The sequence below is a fragment of the Lacerta agilis genome, chromosome 5, assembly GCF_009819535.1.
Source record: "Lacerta agilis isolate rLacAgi1 chromosome 5, rLacAgi1.pri, whole genome shotgun sequence".
Taxonomy (NCBI): domain Eukaryota; kingdom Metazoa; phylum Chordata; class Lepidosauria; order Squamata; family Lacertidae; genus Lacerta; species Lacerta agilis.
This window is the reverse complement of record NC_046316.1, coordinates 882,818-903,880: the sequence shown is the minus strand read 5'-3', so window position 1 is coordinate 903,880 and position 21,063 is coordinate 882,818. Positions and strand designations below refer to the sequence as shown.

General features: G+C 42.3%; 1 protein-coding gene across 3 annotated transcripts in view; it reads right to left on the bottom strand.

Annotated features, from left to right (window-relative positions):
• LOC117046421 (potassium voltage-gated channel subfamily KQT member 1-like) overlaps positions 1 to 21,063 on the bottom strand; it is a 293,603-nt gene that overhangs the window by 150,132 nt on the left and 122,408 nt on the right. The gene's annotated exons all lie outside the window — the stretch shown is intronic.

Below are 21,063 nucleotides of genomic sequence, written 5' to 3'. Positions count from 1 at the left end.
AAAACTCTGGCAAAACCAGGTGGTTCATCAAAGTTTTCCTGCTTGATCCTTAGACACCACAGCTGACTATTTGCAAGCATGCTTAATTTTAAAAACAAAATTATTCCACATATTTCACATGTAAAGAGTACACTACTGGGCTGATGAGGGTAAACTGGGCAAGCCCAAACAGAAATTGTACGCACATAAAGTCAGTTGTGTATGACCATGTCTTCACTTCTGCTTAATGCAAAGTCTCTTCCTGGAGATATTAGGAAAGCATTTTGCTCTTACACATATTAAGATTGTAAACCTTTATGCTCTGTTTGTGAACACCCAAAGGCACATGACCTGGCTAGCCACTGTACAAAAGAAAATCACCTTCAAATGGGAGAAATTGAGTATGAATATCCCTTCCTTCGAGCATCTCTCACTCTTTCATTCTGACTCATCCTGGACCACTAAATTTTCTGTGAGCTGGCATGAAAGGGGACTTACTCCCCCTTAATGAGGCATTTGTTGCAAAGGGAACTAAGGCGAACAACTTAACAATCATACTCAGTTTCTGCTACATACAGATCAATCAGGCTTAGCTTCCCCTTCTGAACAGAGCAAAATTATCGCATGTGTGCACATTTCCTGTCTTACTGAGGAGTCTTGATCTGCACTAGTTTGCAGCATGGGGAGGGGCAGCAGACCTTTCCCTGTTTAACCTCAGCACACCTAGGCACACTGTGGGTCAACATGGGTGGGTGTGGCCTCCCCATGAGGGAGCCAATCAGAGGCAGTGCTCTGGCTCTTCTTGGCAGGGCCTCAGACTGGACCTGATTGAAAACTTCCTCTGCTGGGTCCTAAGAGATAAGAGGAGGCCTGCACCTGCTCTCTCCACCTTTGTTCCTAAGGGCTTTGCCACCACCCACTCCTGTACTCCATCTGTAGTTTAACCCAGTGGGGTCTCTTTTTAGAGGTGTATTTCACCTGCAACATTGCTATAGAGATTAGTTGCTCACTGGTTTTCAGGACCAGGGATACATTTTTACTCACAAATGGATTGACTATTGTTATGCAGAGTTTTGCCTGCTTCATAGCAATAGCATACATTTTCATTTTGTTCTTTATTCTATGCATGTCACAACTTGTAAAGTATGGATGAGTTTTTTTTTCTCAATTTTGCTTCTTTCTCTTTTTGCAAACCGCTTTGAGATTTTTTTCAACAATCAAAAGCATGTATAAATTTTATGAAATAAATAAATAAAAGTACTGGTGGGAGAGTCATTGGGCTGGATCCTTAGGAGGGACAGAGACAGGGGCACCTTGTCCCACCCCAGTGCTAGGCTAAGGGATCTTGGAAGGTGGCGCTTTCTGCCCAGAAGTCCAGCTCAGGGGCTGACAAGCCATAATGCTTCAGACGGACCACTGGAAGCAGCGCAGACTGTTCCAGATCTTAACATTAGGCACACTGACCAAGACTTGGGCTGCTCCATCAAGTGATCCATGCCCCGTGCCAATGCCAAGGCCTCTTCTCTGCACTCAATTCAGTTGTCCCCCTATTTAATCTCAGAACTGCTTCTTGGCTGTTCTATTTCTGCTTCTCCTCTTTGTTTTTACACCATAAGGGCCCGCAATCAAGCAACAGCAGTGTCCAATTTGCAGGATTTCCTTTTCACAATCTTGTCTTAAATGCAGTAATTTTGTGTGTTTACAGGAAAGGTGCTCTCCTCCTCCTCCTCCTTTTAAAAAGATCAAGCTCCCATTTCCATTCTGCATCAGGAATGGACACCTCCCTTGACACAAATAAAGATAGAGAAAATCGTTTGGGTTAAACCATTCTCTGAATTCCTCCCTTGGCTTGGGAGGAACAGTTTGCCCTGAGGTCTGGCACTCACTTCTTCATGGAATGCAAGAGCAGGCAAAGGCACTGGATGCAGAAGCACATTGTCTGCCGCAACTCTCCGACTCCATTTCTGGAAGCAGAGGTTATCCTACTAATTGGATTTTTTAATTGGCTTTAAAGTAAAGGCACGTGCTGGAAAGAGGTGTGACTATAAACTGCAAGACATTCAGATGAGATAAGATTTTATTTGGTGCGAGAGATGGCTGGGGAGAGGGAAGCCCACAGTTTGTTTATTTATGATTATTTTCTCTTTATATTTATGATTCAGCAACCTTCTGTGGAATGTAAGCTTAAAATATTTACGAATGAGGAGTTATATTGAGATCAATACAGCAATAATGGAGACTGTATGTGACTTGCAACGAAAAAGAAGCGGGGGGGGGGGGAAGCTCAAGTATGAATATGGTGGGAACATAGTCGTTCCTCCCACCTCCACTTAAAAGTCTAAAAAGAGATTTGTTTGTGCTTCTAACAGAATATAATTTAAGATAAAGGATAATTGGCTATAAATCTCAGCTGTAAAGATGAAAAGAACCCATGGGCTGTGGAGAAATAGCCCACTTTCCTAGGCTGAGGGGGGAAATGGCGAAGATCTGCGACACAGTATTACTAGTGAGACAGAATGGCTTTTAGCAGCCTGTTCTGAGACATCGAAGCAAAAGGGACTGAGAGCTAAGACATTTGAGAAACTCTGAGATTCAATTCTGCCCCATGTCATGATGGGAGACAACATCAGGAAAGTGAAAGAGACCACATCAGAGATGCTCAGAAGGAATCTTCATGGACATAACATATTTTCAAAGAGGGACAAAGATGAAAGCTATTTCCCAGTTCTGCTGGATCTCTCAATGGCTTTTGATACCATCGACCAGGACATCCTTCTGGACCATCTAGAGGGGCTGGGAGCTGGGGGAACTGTTATACAGTAGTTCCGCTCCTTCCTCCTGGGCCATGTTCAGAAAGTGGTGGGGTGGATGAGTGTTCAGACCCCTGGGCTCTCACTTGTTGGGTGCCTCAGAGTTCTGTGCACTCCCCCATGCTTATTAACATCTACATGAAGCCGCTGGGAGAGATCATCAGGGGGTTTGGGCTGGGTGTTCACCAGTATGCAGATGATACCCAACTCTACCTCTCTTTTAACTAAGAACCAGTGAAGGCAGTGAAGGTCCTGTGTGAGTGTCTGGATGCGGTTGGAGGATGGATGGTGGCTAACGGATTGAGGTTGCATCCTGACAAGACAGAAGTATTGTTTTGGGGGGACAGGGGGCGGGCAGGTGTGGAGGACTCCCTGGTCCTGAATGGGGTAACTGTGCCCCTGAAGGAACAGGTGCGCAGCCTGGGAGTCATTTTGGACTCACAGCTGTCCATGGAGGCACAGGTCAATTCTGTATCCAGGGCAGCTGTCTACCAGCTCCATCTGGTACGCCAACTGAGACCTGCAGCTGAGGCCTGCTTAAAGACTGTCTCACCAGAGTGGTACATGCTCTGGTTATCTCCCGCTTGGATTACTGCAATGCACTCTATGTGGGGCTACCCTTGAAGGTGACTTGGAAACTACAACTCATCCAGAATGCAGCAGCTAGATTGGTGTCTGGGAGTGGCTGCCAAGACCACATAACACCAGTCTTGAAAGACCTACATTGGCTCCTAGTATGTTTCCGAGCATAATTTAAAGTGTTGGTGTTGACCTTTAAAGCCCTAAATGGCCTCAGCCCAGTATACCTGAAGGAGCGTCTCCACCCCCATCATTCTGCCCAGACACTGAGGTCCAGCTCCGAGGGACTTCTGGTGGTTCCCTCACTGCGAGAAGTGAAGTTACAGGGAACCAGGCAGAGGGCCTTCTCAGTAGTGGTGCCCGCCCTGAGGTACGCCCACCCATCAGATGTCAAGGAAATAAGCAACTATCTAACTTTTTAGAAGGCAGCCCTGTTTAGAGAATTTTTTAATGTTTGAAGTTTTATTCTGTTTTTAGTGTTCTGTTGAAAGCTTCCCAGAGTGGCCGGGGAAACCCAGCCAGATGGGCAGGGTAGAAATAATAAGTTGTTGTTATATTTCACAAACAGGACAGAACAAAGATAATATTTTGAGTTCCTCACTTGAAGTTTTATAAATTTATATAACATAACAATACAAATGGAAATCATTAATTATGCAGCTGTTGATTAAGGGATTATTATTATAACTGAAATGTAACTAAAATGAATAAGATTATGGAACACAGTGGCATAAAATCGGAAATGCATCCAATCCACCACGCAGGGAGCCACTTTAACCAAAATGTATTAACTGGAAGTTGATTAGCATTTGAATAATTGTATTAATTGGAAATTAATTGATATTGTTTTAATTTGACTATTATTGGGGGAATATTGGAAAACTAATAAAAATTTATTTGGGAAAAAAATCCTCCCTGTGCAGAATTTTCCATGCCATACAGAAGGTTTGAAAACCAGCCTGATGTCTGTGAAAACTGAAGTGATGCACAGTTCCAACTTGAGGACCAACATCAGAATGAATGAGGTGGACCCCTGTAGTAAGACTAGAGATGTAGCCCTTAATTGAAAAAATGTGATTAATGACAATAACAATAATAAATTGATTAGTCTTACTGTTCTTACAAACAAATTTTCTAATAATTAAGTGCCTCAAAGTGACTGACACAGTAAAAATAAAATGACAATGACTCTAAATTAAGATAAAAACAGCAGTAAACATAAAATAAAATACTGATCCCACAATATATTTAATGAGTCCTACCCACCCAACTCACAGAAAAAGCACAACAAAGGCTGCCGACATAAATGAGTATGTATTGCACAATATGTAGGCATGCACATAGCATAAAATTCACACACACACACACACACACACACACCAGTTCACATGCATGCATTGGGTAATTTTTAACTAATTAATTAATTAAATTTATATGCTGCCCTTCGTCTGAAGATCTCAGGGCGGTTCACAGGATAAAAGCACAAAATAAGTAGATTAGCACAACAACAACAAAAGCAAAACAAAAACACTCCCAAAAACACATTTAAAATAGAATATTAATAAGCCCAAGGCCTGGTGGAAGAGGAATGTTTTCACCTGGCACCTAAAAATCTGTAATGAAGGCGCCAGATGAACCTCCCTGGGGAGAGCATTCCACAAACGGGGAGCCACTGCAGAGAAGGCCCACAGGCTTGGTTGGGAATCAACATCAAGCCTAAATCTTACTGTGTATCTCAATACTAGGCCTTTCCATGTTTCAGTCAAACAGTGTATGAGAGAGTATAACATTTCAGGTAAAGTTACACCAAACACAAAGATGCCAATGAATACAGTAGCCTTGTGTCTCCTCTGTATTCTACTTTAACATCTAGGGATGCCCAAATTAGTATAACACACACATATATACAGCATAATTGTACATCCCAGACTTAGGAAATTCACATACAAAGCATCTTTAGATGTTATGTGAGAGAGGAACAGAATAAGACATAGGTCCACCATTTGGAGCTATACCCTCATGGTTGCCATAATGCCCTGTTCTGGGCTAGGTGGTACAACTTATAGCTCATGAAATTAGATTCCTGTATGCTACATGACCATATCTTATTCTGGAATTGATATCCTGTATAATATGGAGTAAATCGTACAGGGTATATGAGAGAATTGGGAAATACAGAATAAGGATAAAGGATATAAGATGTAATAACACGATTATAAAAGGTAATATAAGGTACTGAACAAATAAAATCATGTACAAGTGAGGGGGAGTGAAAGGGGTGGGATGGGGGGAGGGAATAATTTCATTGTTTTTACTGTTTGATTGTGTGCTGGTATGTGTGTTTGTATATTATTGAAACCAAATAAAGATTATTTAATAAAAAAAATAAAAAAGAAAGAAATTAGATTCCTGTATGCATTGTGAGTCTCAGGTCTGAAAGTACTATGCTTGGTTCACAGTGGTGATATATATGCTCCATGGCTATTAGAATATGATAGGGAACTAACAATTGTTTCATGATGTCTGCTGGCAGTGGCCAGGGGCAGAGGAAGGAGGGGGTGGTGGGGCGGCCACCCCAGGTGTCACCACTGAAGGGGATGACAAAATGCCGGGCGGCACTCATCGCGGTGCCTGCAGTGCACCCAAGCCACACGTCTCTCCTGGGAGAGACACACGCTGCTCAAATGGTCTGCCCACTGCCTCTGCCCCCCCCCCCCCGCTGTAGGGCGGCTGAGTGGGGGAAGGCAGGCAGACTCCTCAGAGGCCCCGCGGAGCATCTTGCCCTGGCTGGCCCTGCCCCAAGCGCCCGATCGGCTTGCTCCACCACTGGCAGTGGCAGCAGGATTTCAGTGCGTCATTCTTTCATGTTGCCTTTCCTCAAATGTTGATTAAAGTTAGTAGTAGTGTAACTGAGCTAGAAAAAAATAGGTGGGCAATAGTTTTCCATTTTGTAGTGTTGCCATACGTCCGGAATTTACAGGACATAGCCAGCAAATGGCCCTCAGGTAGAAATCACTAAATTGTCTTGGAAAATCTGGATGTATGGCAGCCCAACAACTACTTTAAAAAGCTCAACATCTTTGGCCAAAAAAGCGCAGCACTTTTGTGTCCGGATTTTCACTGTTTGAAATATGGCAACCCTACATTTTGTAATCCTGAAACCCAGTCAGCTCCTACCACTTGTCAAATGCAACAATCTGGACAAGGGAATGAGGCTAGAAAGAAACTTTCAGGTTTTACTATTGCCTGTGATAAATAAGCACAGAGGAAGTCTGAGAATGAGGTAAATACAGAGACTGATGCAGAGCTCACATTTTCACTGCTGCCATACCTGGGAAAGATTTTCACTGAGTTATCCACTATGACCCTTTTCCTGGTCAGTCACCACCAGTTTGGACACCAGTGTGTACGTGAAGTTAGGAATCTTTTTTTTTTTTGCCACAGGTTGTAGAATGTTTCAGTGGAAGGGGATAACCCTCTATTGGGCCTGTGGTCTTTGTGAGGAAAGGGTGTTTAAGATTTGTGGTACCTTATAATATCTGTTTCTTTGCGCATATACACATTGAAGAGAGAAGGGAGCAGCTAAGCATCCTAAAGGATGTGGAGGCAAAACATATACGCCACCTTGAACTCTGTGCAGAAAAGGTGAAATATAGAATCATAGAATCATAGAGTTGGAAGAGACCCCAAGGGCCATCCAGTCCAACCCCCTGCCAAGCAGGAAACACCATCAAAGCATTCCTGACAGATGGCTGTCAAGCCTCCGCTTAAAGACCTCCAAAGGGGGAGACTCCACCACACTCCTTGGCAGCAAATTCCACTGCCGAACAGCTCTTACTGTCAGGAAGTTCTTCCTAATGTTTAGGTGGAATCTTCTTTCTTGTAGTTTGAATCTATTGCCCCGTGTCCGCTTCTCTGGAGCAGCAGAAAACAACCTTTCTCCCTCCTCTATATGACATCCTTTTATATATTTGAACATGGCTGTCATATCACCCCTTAACCTTCTCTTCTCCAGGCTAAACATACCCAGCTCCCTTACCTCCCTTGATCTAGACGCTATACTCCTATTGATGCAGTCCAGAATTGCATTGGCTTTTTTAGCTGCTGCATCACACATAGATGTAATAAAAATAAAAATGAAATAAAAGGAGTGAGAGTCCTCAAAGCAATATCCCCCAAAGCAAACCACGTGCCTTCCTCTCAGCTCTCCTATGCTCTTCCTCTCCAGTCAACTACAAGACAACAACCAAACACACAAGAATTCTGCTGGCAAGAGGTTTCTCTCCAGCTCTGACATAAGCAAGGGTGATACGCCACACATTCGAATAACTAATAACCAGCAGAAGAAAAACATTTGGCAGTGCAAACCAAACACTTCATCTGCCATGCTGGAGGGGTTTGGATGAGGTGGAAGCAGCCCTCTGCCAGCGTGTGCCAGGCTCTGCCAAAAGGGTGGGAAGGCACAAGCTCCTGCCAATGATACCCCCGCCAGCAGGAGCCAGCCAGCACACCCCCCCCCTGAAATCCAGGGCTTTAGGGAAGGGGAAGAGTTGGGCTTACCAAGGATCCACTGGGAAGTTGCGGCAAGGGCCTGATCAGCACCTGTTTGCTGTAGCAGCCTGGACCCTGGCGCCACTCATATGCAGACTCCTCCCCACCACCAACTTGATGACAAGAGCAGTGGGACTCTGGGGAGGGTGCTGGCTCCACCAGCCTGTTAAGCCCCACTGCTGCCTTCTATGCATTAGCAAGAATGATTGGCGGCTCACTTGAAGTGTAGATTAATGAATTGGGGGACGCTGGGAACAGTGGATTGGGTATTTCTTCTCACATGACCTCAGGCAGGAGCAAAGACTTATGGGAGGCAGGTACTTCCTCCTCAGTTTTTCGGACTCGCCAAGCAGCAACGTTTAACAAAGCACCAGAAACAATAATAGCAGCCTGTCTCCCTTCCTGGCTCATAAATCAATAAAAATAGAAGCGGCAGAGTCAATAGTACCCCTCCTAAAGGAAAAAAAAAACAGTGTGACTGCAGACCACCCTAGGGAGGGTTCCACTGTCCCCAGTGTCCCAATCACAAATCTACACTTCAGGTAAGCCAATTGTTCTGTTTGTTTCATGGGATGCTGGGAACAGTGGATTGGGACATACCACAGCACTTCGCAATTACTGGGTGGGTCCACATGGCTGATGCACTGATTACAAAACTTGGTGTAACACTGTACGGCCAAAAGCCGCCTCAGCTGAAGGCATTTGGTCAAAATTATAATGCCTAGTGAAAGTGGAAGGACCAAGTGGAAGGCTGCCCTACAAATCCCTATTAAAGGGGCATTAGCCATAAAGGCAGCAGAAATGGAGGCTGACCTAGTGGAACGAGCAGAAATATGAGATGGGCGGGGCAATTTCATAGTACCATAAGCTAAGGAAATGCACGCCCTAATCCATCTAGCTAGGGTAGCTGAAGTGACCTTTGCTCCTAAGGTGGAAAGAGGAAAAGCGCTGTATATACACTTTTAAGGCTCTGTGGACATCCAAGGAGTGCCAAGCCTTTTCCAACGGATGTTTTGGATCAGCAAAAAAAGACGGGAGAATGAGTTCCTGGCGAATGTGGAATTTTGTAAGAACTTTTGGTAGAAAGGAGGGATCTGTACCCAAGGCCACCTTATCCTTATGGAAGTAGCATGTGGACATACGCCTATCATCCTTTTGATATACTAGGATTTTGTGTTTATCCTTAGACTCAATCAAGACATCTTTGAGAGCAGCTTCCCCAAACAAGTAACCCCCAGTGAAGGACACAGTACAGAGGTTTACTTTGGATGCGGCATCAGTCAGCATGCCAGTTCTCCAGCCAAAGCATGCAGCGCGGCGCTATTTGAGGCCAGAGCACCCATAGCTGTGTCTGCCTGTGCATGTAAAAGTGCAGAAATAGTTTGGCATTTAATTTTTTTTGGAATATATATATATTTATATTTTTGCAAGACTCAAAGACAGTTGCTAAAACTAAGGAAAACTAGGGAAAATAGAGCAACAATAAAATGAGACCAAAACTGAAAATTTATCTGAAGAAGCAGGAGAGCCAGGAGAAACATACTGCAGAGTCAGGCAGGAGAAAAAACTGAGGAGGAAGTGCCTGTTTCATTTGCTCCTGCCTGAGGTCCATTGTTCCCAGTGTCCCATGAAATAAATTCACACCCTTAGCTGTTAAACTAAATGCAAGACTAAGAAAGATGCCGCCTCATTGTTTGATGGGCATAACACACTGCTCTTGGTCATATTCATGAATTTAGAGATTAACGTTTCCACTTATTCTTTTTTTGTAAACTGTTCTGGGTATTTAATAACCCCAAATAGCAAAATATTCAGAAGGAAGCCCTGCTGAGTTCAATGGGATTTGCTTCTACGTTTGTGTATATGGAGATTCAGGGTTTCAACATTTGAGTGTCTTCTAAAACCTTGATAATTCCACAGCCTCCCAGGAACCTTTATTTCTGTGATCTGGATATGCCTTGCTTAGGAAGGGAACAAGCATGCAGAGATGAACGGACACCTTCTTATGAAAGAGGTAATTCATAGTCCAAATATACCTGCAGTGATGAAGCTGAATCACCAACCTACAGTAGAGGCTAACTGAAAAGGGATAAAGCCAGAATAGAGAATCATACAGAGACACAGTGGACACTTGGGACTCACATTAACCATAGCCTAATTGATTTCTACTTCATACTGTACAGTAAAGACATTTGTAACTTGCCTGAGACCATGTATATAAATATTAGCCCATGTAATTATACAGTGGGCTTTGAAATCGGTGTTATGCATTTGTGTTAAATTCCCAAAAATATTTGTTCCAGGAAATAACTTTGGAGCAAAGTATTACCTACCGTACAGACCAGACAAAAAGGTTCTCACATCTATCTTCATTAAAATGTGCATGTAATAAAAATTAACTTCAGCTCTGATTTAGAAGAGATATGAGAAGAGACATTAAAATAAAATGGTGGATTGAACACCCTGATGGAAAGGGACTATGGCGTCTGCCCAGCGTTCTGTGTTTTCATACATTAAGAATGCAAATGATTTGTGGGTTAGCCTAGTGTGCAAGAACTATTTCAGTCCCAGTAACTTCATCTACATGCTCAAGCCATTAGCTCTGAAAAAGCATCATTCCAACTTCTCCAGAACTTTTCTAATGTAAGTGATCTGAGAAATGCATACTTAAGAAGGTCAAAGGTCAAGATTGTGAATAAAATATAGATGCAAAGGTTGCATGCTTCATTAGCTGTTGATGTGCTGTTTTTGCCTTGGGTACTCAGTGCTTTTTTCCTGGGGGTACTCAAGGCTAAGCAGTACGGCACCTTTCCCCCCCCCCCCCGCCCTAGAAGAAGAGTACTGGGTACTCTTTAGGTAAAGGTAGAGGGACCCCTGACCGTTAGGTCCAGTCACGGACAACTCTGGGGTTGCGGCGCTCATCTTGCTTTATTGGCCAAGGGAGCCAGCGTCTAGCTTCCGGGTCATGTGGCCAGCATGACTGAGCTGCTTCTGGCAAACCAGACCAGCACACGGAAACGCCGTTTACCTTCCCGCTAGGTTGGCAAGGGCTGGGACCAGGCAACGGGAGTTCACCCTGTTGTAGCGTGTGGATAGTGATTCAGCAAGTGACTTCAGCTCTCTCACATAGCAGGCAGGAGGCAGCTTCTTCATGTAACACTCTTTATTCAAGACTGGGGAACTGAGGAGAGGGAAGCTACATTTATAGGGACAGTAGACAGGCTAGAAAGGATACATTTTGGAGGGAACAATCTCAAGCAATCACAAAGCTGCCTTTTGGTGGGAACCAATAAGACTGAGGATCCAAATGCAGCAACTTGAATGAACCAATAGTAGCTGTTCCTTCTGGAACAGGAAGGCAGTTACTTTCCCCTAATGTGAATACAGACAATAGTAATACAGATATGATAGCCCTTGAATCAATACACAACACACCCCATTGTGGGAATTCGAACCGCCAACCTTGTAATCGGCAAGCCCTAGCCTCTGTGGTTTAACCCACAATGCCACCCATGTCCTAAGTATGTGCAAATTTTAGCATAACTGCAGACAGTAATGCAACTGGTTGCATAGGACACAACACATGTTACCACCTAACACCATATGTGATGTATGCATTTACAGAGTCAGCATACTTTCTGATTGAAAACTACAATGCAGAGAAAATGATGTCTGAAATTCTATACAGACACTGAGATAATTTCATAGGGAAGCTTATGTCCCTTTGCTGTGCTGAAGCAAAGGGACATAAGCTGTTTTTCAAGGAGCCCAGCTGGAAAGTTGTTTGCTTTCTTTCTGCTTAGCATCTCAGATCTTGTTAATTGTTTTACACCTCAGTGTACAACTTTTGTCTTTTCAGTGCACAGCTTGTTTCAGGTTAAGCAGTTTTCATTTAGGCAAGACTGAGTTGCATGATCAGTGTTCTGGATTCTAGTTTTTGATTACAGGGCCACAGCTGTTTTTTTGCAACTCAGCCATCAGCACTACATTTCAGTGACTAAGCAGCCAGGCCAGGAATGCTGCCTCAGTCTCAACCAGTGCATGGAGTAGCTTTATGAATCATTATGAAGAAGAGCTCATTTCAGAAACATGCTGCTCAAGGCCCTAGCATAATTCCTGGATTCATTGTGTGTAGTGATTTGTGTTGCTGAATTTGTAACGTGTGTGTAATGATTTTTAAACACAAAGGTGTGCTGCGTGAACATATGTAATTTTAAAAATCTTGGTAGTTTGATTTTTCATTATGTTGTGTTCCATCATTGACACTGCTTTTTGCATAACTTTGTAAGAGTTGCATGCATGCTTCCAAATCAAGTTTATACTGAAAAGTGTGGTTTGATGTTTTGTTTCTAAAAGATTGAAAACACATGTTGAAAATACACATGCAGGACAACTATACTTCAATCTCACCTTCTAAAGTAGACACCTCTGGAATGCATTGAAAAATTACTGAATGCCATTTCCTTTTAAAATAGAGCAAGATAAAATGTTCAGGTGAAACAAAGTGCTGCTTTGATGTGAAAATGCAGCCATGAAAGTCACACTGTCTGTCATAGTACCCCAAAATGGACAAAAATATAATTTTAACATGGAGTGTCTGGGTTTAACACTGGGCTGGTCCACCCATTATGCAACCCTTGCTTCAGGTGGCAGATTGGGAGAAGTGGCAGAGGGGTGCCAGCTGGCCCATCCACTGCTGCTGGGTGAACCTCCCCCAGCCCAGCCCCTCAGATTCTAGTGGCATTAGGGGGATGTGTCGGTGGTACCCCTAGAGCAGTGTTTCTCAAATTTGGTTTGTGGTGAGTTCCAGCACCTCTTTTTCTAGAAAAATAGCACTGGCAAAAACATATAGATTATCTTTATAAACATCTACAGTATGCACTCTTTTTGAAAATAACACTCAATACTTGTTCCCAAACTGATTTTTTCCTATCAGCAAAATAATAATAATAATAATAATGATGATGATGATGATGATGATGTTGCTTAGTCGTTTAGTCGTGTCCAACTCTTTTTGACCCCATAGACCAGAGCACACCAGGCACTCCTGTCTTCCACTGCCTCCCGCAGTTTGGTCAGACTCATGTTGGTAGCTTCAAGAACACTGTCTGTCTTCCCCTTCTCCTTGTGCCCTCCATCTTTCCCAACATCAGGGTCCTTTCAAGGAAGTCATCTCATTTCATGAGGTGGCCAAAGTCTTGGAGCCTCAGCTTCAGGATCTGTCCTTCCAGTGAGCACTCAGGCCTGATTTCCTTCAGAATGGAGAGGTTTGATCTTCTTGCAGTCCATGGGACTCTCAAGAGTCTCCTCCAGCACCATAATTCAAAAGCATCAATTAATAATAATAATAAAATACCCGAAAATGTGAGAGTAGAGTAGAGTGAAGTAGAAACTAGTGTAGACTCTGGCTTAACCCAGCCCAACCCTTCTTTATTTTTCAACAAGAACATGGAAAAAGAAGAAGGTTAAATCCTGCCACAGAAGATTAAAAGTGCTGGGGGCGGAGGAGACCAGTATGCAGGTAATTATATGGCTGGAAAAGTATTGCATTTCTGTTGTAGACAATGAAACACTTTAAGACAAATGGGGTGTTGAAGCAGGATTTATAATCCACTGAGTAATAGGATTTTGTACTTATTGGCAGGATTAGGCATGTTGAAGGGTGTGTATGGGGGCTCTAGTTTTTCAGCCTGACAACACATAGTGGTTTTCATTGTTAGTTTAACCAATTTACAGGATTACTTGGTAGCTGAAGCCTTGTGTTTTCCCTACCTGCACTATGCCAAAGTAATGGTGATGCTTGAATAATACCACTTTTCCTTCTCACCCTTTCATAAACTGCCACCACGTGACCAAAAGAGGCCTGCCAATGGGTCAGTGAAGGGCAGGCACAGAAACGCAATTAAAACATTCTCCTATTAGGCACTTGACCTCTGTGACCTGAGCCATCCAGCTTTGGGGACAGCAGCCTACTGTGTGTTTGATGTCAGCAGCTTTTTAACTAAAGACTCGGGTATTTTTTCTGCCAAAGACCTGAAAGGCTGACAACAGTACCAAAACCTTTCTTGGGGAAGTGGGGAGGTGGATTTCTCCAGCTAAAAAATAAAGCCGAAGAACTTCTTTAAAAATAAAAGGTGATGCATTTTGCTCCATGTCTGCAGTAACTATGGTTGACATGTCCAGAATTTCCCGAAAATAGCTGGAATACTACAGTCAGAAGCAAAACTAGATTCTGGCGGGGAAAAAAGTTCTACAACTTCTAGCAAAACTTTAAAAAGCTCAACAACTTTGCAAAAACAACAACAACAACCCATTAACAACTTTTGTGTCCGGATGTTCACTTTTTGAAATATGGCAACCCTGGCAATAACTTCAACCTACCTTTCCAAAGGCAGCTATTCAACCTAGAGCTTTCCTTTCACAAAAGGGAAATTACCGGTAGAACTAACAGCAAATGAACAATACTTTGGTAGGAAAGAAACATATGTGAGGAGTGACCGTGCAACATCTTACTGCATAGATCGAGTCCATATGTGAAGGAACGAGTTCTCCATTTTTAGGGTACTTAGAAGTTCTTAAGGTAGCCAGTAAAAGCCAGTAGCCTCTTCTGTGGCAGCACCACCCTCTCCCTTGCCAGATTACTCCATTTTTATAGATTATGAAAACCCAGTTGGTCATCCATAATAAAGAGAATGAAATCTGTTCAAGGGCATAGTGGGACCAAGTGCTTTTTAAGCTCTAACCCGTGTCCAGTCCAATTCAAAATGAGTTTTCTGCCACCGGCACTCTAGCCATCTCAGCAATTGTTTCATTGCCCTCAGCTCTGGGGAAAACCACAGGGCTGTCTGGGCTCCATACAACTGGAGAGGGCACTTCAGAGCCTGACAGTCAATCGCCCTGGTTAACTCTGCATTCCAGTGAGACACCAGGGAATCAGATGAAAGGCCATCAACATGAGATAAAACATTCCCTACCACTCTCTGGAAACCATTTGGATCCATTCAGTGGTGGGGGCAGACCATCAGAATCGGACCCACCTCCCTGCAGAGGGGAAGGGTCGCAGAGAAGTCCAGTTGCCCCAGGAAGTGATTTGACCATGGCACTTCTTTTGTTTTGCTTTTACTTAATGTCAGATCACCCATGTCCATAGGTGAACACCGAAGGCATGTCTGCGACTATATCACCTCTGTCTCCTCTTTTCTAAGCTAAATATATCCAACTCCCTCAACCGTTCCTCATAAGGCCTGGTTTCCAGACTTGGTCACTCTCTTCTGCACATGTTCCAGCTTGTCAGCATCCTTCTTAAATTGTGGTGCTCAGAACTGGACACAGTATTCCAGGTGTGGTCTGACCAAGGCAGAACAAAGTGGTACAATGACTTCCCTTGACCTGAACATGAGACTTCTGTTGATGCAGCTTAATATAGCGTTCACATATTTTTGCTGCTGCATCACAGTGCTGACTCATGTTACGCCTGTGGTCTATTAAGTCCCCTTGATCATCTTCGCACGTACTACTTTCAAGCCAGGTGTCCCCCATCTTATATTTATGCAACTGGATCAATAAAATAAAAATGTGTAATGAGATGCTCCATGACATCTCGAGGAGGCATCCTACTCTGTTCCTTGTCCATTGTCACTGTGAGATTACTACCACTCAGTGCTATTTTTTTCTAGAATAAGAGGTGCTGGAACTCACCATGAACACCTCCCTCATTCTCCTGAGAGGTGCTGGAATGGAGTTCCGGCTGAAAAGCCCTGCTACCACTAATGAATAGTATACACATGGCTGGCTATATAAAAGGATCCCCATACATTAAAAGGTGGCGGGTGCTGGATTTGGAAGGGGAGATGGAGATGGAGGCATATTGAAAATGTTTCAGCAACACTGATGAAGTTTAAAAAAACATGCTGTTTCAGATTCCCAATGTAATATGTAAATATACTCTGAAGATCCCTGAGTTACCTCTGGGCAAACTGAGCAGGCCTGCTGCTTTTTCTTAACCTGAGTTGAGGATTATTTGTTTTGAAATATACATGATCAGCTCCAGTTTCTTCAGCTGACCAGAGTATTTGGTCCATGGAGAATACCAACAGACATATATAGATTATCAGTAATAGGCGTAAGCATCATGCTAAATTATGCTGGACTTGGAAATCTTTAATTATTTGTTTTCAAATAGTCTAGTCTCACTGTCGCCATAAAATACGGTGCATGTTCACACTGAGTAGGTTAAATGGGGGGCAGAGTTCTTACATTTTTAATACTCCAAGAATATGGACATCAATCATGGTAGTAGACATAGACAGTAGTACCTTGGGTTACAAACACTTTGGGTTACAGATTCCACTAACCCGGAAGTAGTACCTCGTGTTAAGAACTTTACCTCAGGATGAGAACAGAAATCGTGCCGCGGCAGGCCCTATTAGCTGAAGTGGTACCTCAGGTTAAGAACGGACCTCCAGAACAAATTTTCTGAGGTGTTTCCTGCTTGGCAGGGGGTTGGACTGGATGGTGCTTGTGGTCTCTTCCAACTCTAGGATTCTATTATTAAAATGTGACACCAGAGGGCGCTGCAGAGCAACCATGAACCAGCACTAAGGGAAACAGGTGAGGAACATTAACACAAGGAACTTTTCAAAAGTTTTTTTTTTTTTACAAAGATTTTATTGGTTTTCCACAAAAACAAATACACATACAATAAAACAAATACAACAACAAATACAACAATCAAAACAGAAATAACAAAAATACAAACCTACGCTGGAACACCAACATTCCTTTCACTAATTAAAAAAAAAATCTTGTTTCAAATCTTCTTGGGGGACTTCCCCTGTTTTCTCTCCTATGCTTCCAATTCTAATTTACTTTAATAACCTCTCGTCTCTGAAATTTAAATCCATTACCATCGGGATATCCAAATATAACTTCTTAATATGTAATTTAACTTCATAATACAAAATATTTCTTCTTACATCAATTCTTAACATCTTATTTTACTAGAACTACTGCTAATATTCAATTTATGTATTTCTTCACTAATTCAAATCAAAAATTTCTTAACACACTGACTTCAGGGTACCATGATAAGCCGTCCTAATTACATTTTAAAATATTTTCACCCTATCCCTCTTCTATCCATTTTCCTTCGCCATCTCGGGATCACCCACCAGGCTTCTCTCCACCTCCTTCCATCATTGTCCAGAATGTCCTCTTTTTCTTTATATCCAAAAGCCAGAACACAGTCCACAAACATCCTTGCAGAGAACTCTAGGGAACACAAAATGTCATCTTCCAGCATCTCCATTTCGAGCTTCCAGTCATCTTCTAATTGTAATTTCCAGAATTTTTTCCCCTTCATTTCTGGGCTCTCACCCCAGAAATCGGATATAATATGTCTTTCAACCCTGGGCCTCTCACACCAACAGGATTTTCCTTCTTCTTGGAGTTGCGTAGTCACTGTATATTGTTGCTGAAATATTTCCTCAAGTTCCCTGACAAGGTTTTCCTCCAGTTTAGTAAAGTTCTCAAAAGTCCTTCTTGTTGCAAAAAAGTTTTCATCAGCATCCTGCTTCAACAATTCTAATTTCTGGTTTAACATTTCTAACTTCAAAAGAATTATCCTTTGTCCATGGGTCATACCCGGATCTAAAGCCAGTTTAAAAACGAAACCAAGCATGGTAGAAGTAGGCAGGGAATATCAAGTTTCAGTACTTTTCCATCTTTAACCACAAGTTTCAGCCGCCATTTTCCCCTGAATCAGGGTGAAAAGATTATAATCCAACGTCTTTAAAGAAGAAATACTTCCAACTTCTTAGTTCCCCTAACGGGGATTCAGCCGATCAGACTTGTCAAAAAGCTCCGTAGAGACAATGTATCCACTTATGCAGCAGCAGTTAGAAACATTGTTATTTTCTTTCATTCAGCAGGGAGAGGAACGGGCTTCCTTTTTACATTCCTCCCGGAAAGCCAATTGATTAATTTTGGGTCAGATTAACCTCCGTACTCACGGCTTACGGGGTTCTTCTTCTTTTTCTTCAAATTCGGAAAGAACGACACGCTCATTGCAGGCGGCTGCCGCCACTTCGCCGACCCGGTTGGGGCATAGCCTCCACAGCCCCGCGCCGTTGCCCCTTCACTCCCGCCCCCCTTTTACAAGGGAAGCGGGAGAAGGGTTCAGCGTGATTTTGGGCCAGCTGGAGAGCCCGTGCCGCAGGATGCTCGACCCGCGGTTTGGCGGAGCCCGCTGTGCGGTAGTGGGACTCCTACCCCCGGGACGGCCAGGGTCGTCTCGCTGCCGAAACGACCCTCGACCGTCCGCAATGGCGTCCTCGCCGGAAGTCGGAACTTTTTAAAAGTAGTACAGTGGTACCTCGGGTTAAGAACTTAATTCATTCTGGAGGTCCGTTCTTAACCTGAAACTGTTCTTAACCTGAGGTACCACTTTAGCTAATAGGGCCTCCTGCCAGTGGCGTAGGAAGGGCGGGACGTAGGGGGCCCCCGGGTTCCAGAGTAGGGGGTGACACTCCCTGGCCCCTCCTGCCACCCCCCCCCCCGGCCGCCCAGCTTCTTTACGGATGGCCGGGGCAGCCCCACAAGCTGCCGCTCGCTCGCCGGCTTGCCACGGGAGCAGCAGTGACGGCCCAGCTGCACTACGCATGCCCGGAAATTCCATCATGCCATAGATACGCATGCAAACCAAATCTATTATCATGTCCTTCCAGATCTAATAGATCTGTTTTTTCCCCCAACATCATCCATTCCTTTAACCAACAGAGACAATCTGTTTCATAAAATAATTTCAAGTCTGGTAGGGAGAATCCACCTCTCTCTTTACTTTCAGTTAGCAATTTAAATCTTATCCTTGTTTCCCCCCCGTCAGATAAATCTTGAAATTCTTTTTTGCCATTCTTTGAATATTGCTGTCCCCTTGATAATCGGAATTGTTTGAAACAAAAATAACATTTTTGGTAGCACGTTCATTTTAATTGCTGATATTCTCCTTAAAAGGGAAAAATTCTTTCTTTCCCACACTTCCAGGTCTCTCCTTATTTTATTCCACATCATGTCATAATTATCTTGAAAGAGGTTTATATATTTTGGTGTTAACCATATTCCTAGATATTTAACTTTATTCACCACTTCAATATTTGTTTGCTGTTGAATTTTTTCAATCAATCCGTTCTCCATGTTTTTAACTAACATTTTTGTCTTTTTTAATTTACCGTATATTCTGGCGTATAAGACAACTGGGCATATAAGATGACCCCCAACTTTTCCAGTTAAAATATAGAGTTTGAGATATACTCGACCACAGATTCTCCACCCGGCGTATAAGACGACCCCCAACTTTTGAGAAGATTTTCCTGGATTAAAAAGTAGTTTTATACGCCAGAATATACAGTAATTTAAATCCTGCAATTTGGCTGAATTCTTCCATTTCCTCTAATACTGCTTTGGAGCTTTCTATAGGTTCTTCAATCGTCAATACCAAGTCATTGGCAAAGGCTTTTACTTTATGTTGCGTTCTTCTGACTGTTATTCCTTTGATTCTTCCTGACTGTCTTATTATCTTCAGGAGGGCTTCCAGGTACCAAGATGAATAGCAATGGTGACAATGGGCACCCTTGCCTTGTACTTTTGGTAATTTCAATATTATCAGTCAATACATTATTTACAATTATCTTTGCTCTTTGTTCTGAATATATTGCTTTAATGCTTCTCAGAAAATTTTCACCAATATCCATTGCTTTAAAATTCTTTATCATAAATTCCCAAGAAACACTATCAAATGCTTATTCTGCATCAACAAAAATCATTGCTGCCTGCTTTTCATTCCTGACTGTCAGATATTCAATAATGTTTATCACATTTCTTATGTTATCTTTCATCTGGTAAAAAGCCAGCTTGGTCTTCATGAATTATTTCTTTCAACACAGTCTTCATTCTGTTTGCAAGTATACTCGCGAAGATCTTATAATCATTATTTAGCTATGAAATAGGTCTATAATTTTTAATTTGTAGCAGATCTGAGTCTGGCTTCAGAATCAATGTAATAAATGCATCTTTCCATGTTTCCGGTATTTCTGCCTTTTCCAAAATATTGTTTAATACTTCTTTCATAGGTTCAAGTAGAGTGCCACTAAATTTCTTATAATATTTTGCTGTGAATCCATCCGGTCCCGGTGCCTTCCCACTTTTCAAATTTTTAATTGCTTTAAGAATTTCTTCCTTTTCAATTCTTTCATTCAGTTGGTCTTTCATTTCTGTCGGAATTTTCTGCACATCCTTTTAATTCAGATATCCCTCAATTTTATCTAGATTATGATTTCCAGTCTTTTATATAATTGTCTATAAAATTTTGCAAAGCCTTTCCTTATTTCTGACGAATTCTCAATTTCTTTATCATCGATCTGGATTTTATTTAGCGTATTCTGTTCTTTCCTTTTCTTAATTTACCAGGCTAACCATTTTCCTGGTTTATTTGCATATTCAAAATTTTTCTGCTTCATCCATTTTATTTTCCATTCCACTTCTTGGTTGATGATTAATGCAAATTGACTTTGTAAAATCCTAATATTTAGGCTTGCTTTCGTATCATTTGGTTTAATTGCCAATTTCTTCTCATTTTGCATAATTTGTTTCAAAATTTCTTTTCTCCTTTCTCTAATTTTTTTCTTTATGCTATTTTGTTGAATGAAGAATCCTCTCATTACTGCTTTACTCGCGTCCCAAACAATACTTATTTTATTTCTTGATTTCTATTAATTACAAAATAATCCATCAACCTCTTTCTTGCTTTTTCTTCCAGATCTTGATCATCAAGTAGGTTTTCATTGAGTCTCCATCTGAATGTTTTTTTCCTCCAACCCTTTTATTTCACAAACTATCAAATTATGATCAGACAATGTTCTTGGTTGAATTTCAATTTTCCCAATTCTTGGTGCCAGTTCACTGGAAATCATAACGTAGACTATTCTTGCTGTTTATTGGTTGGGCTCTGGAAAAATACGTAAACTGTTTATCTAATGGGTGTCTCAACCTCCAAATATCCACTAGATTACAACTTTTCACCATTGAGAAAAAATCTTAGGTAATTTACCTTCTTTAGAATCCATTCTTTTCCTTGTTCTGTCCATTTCCA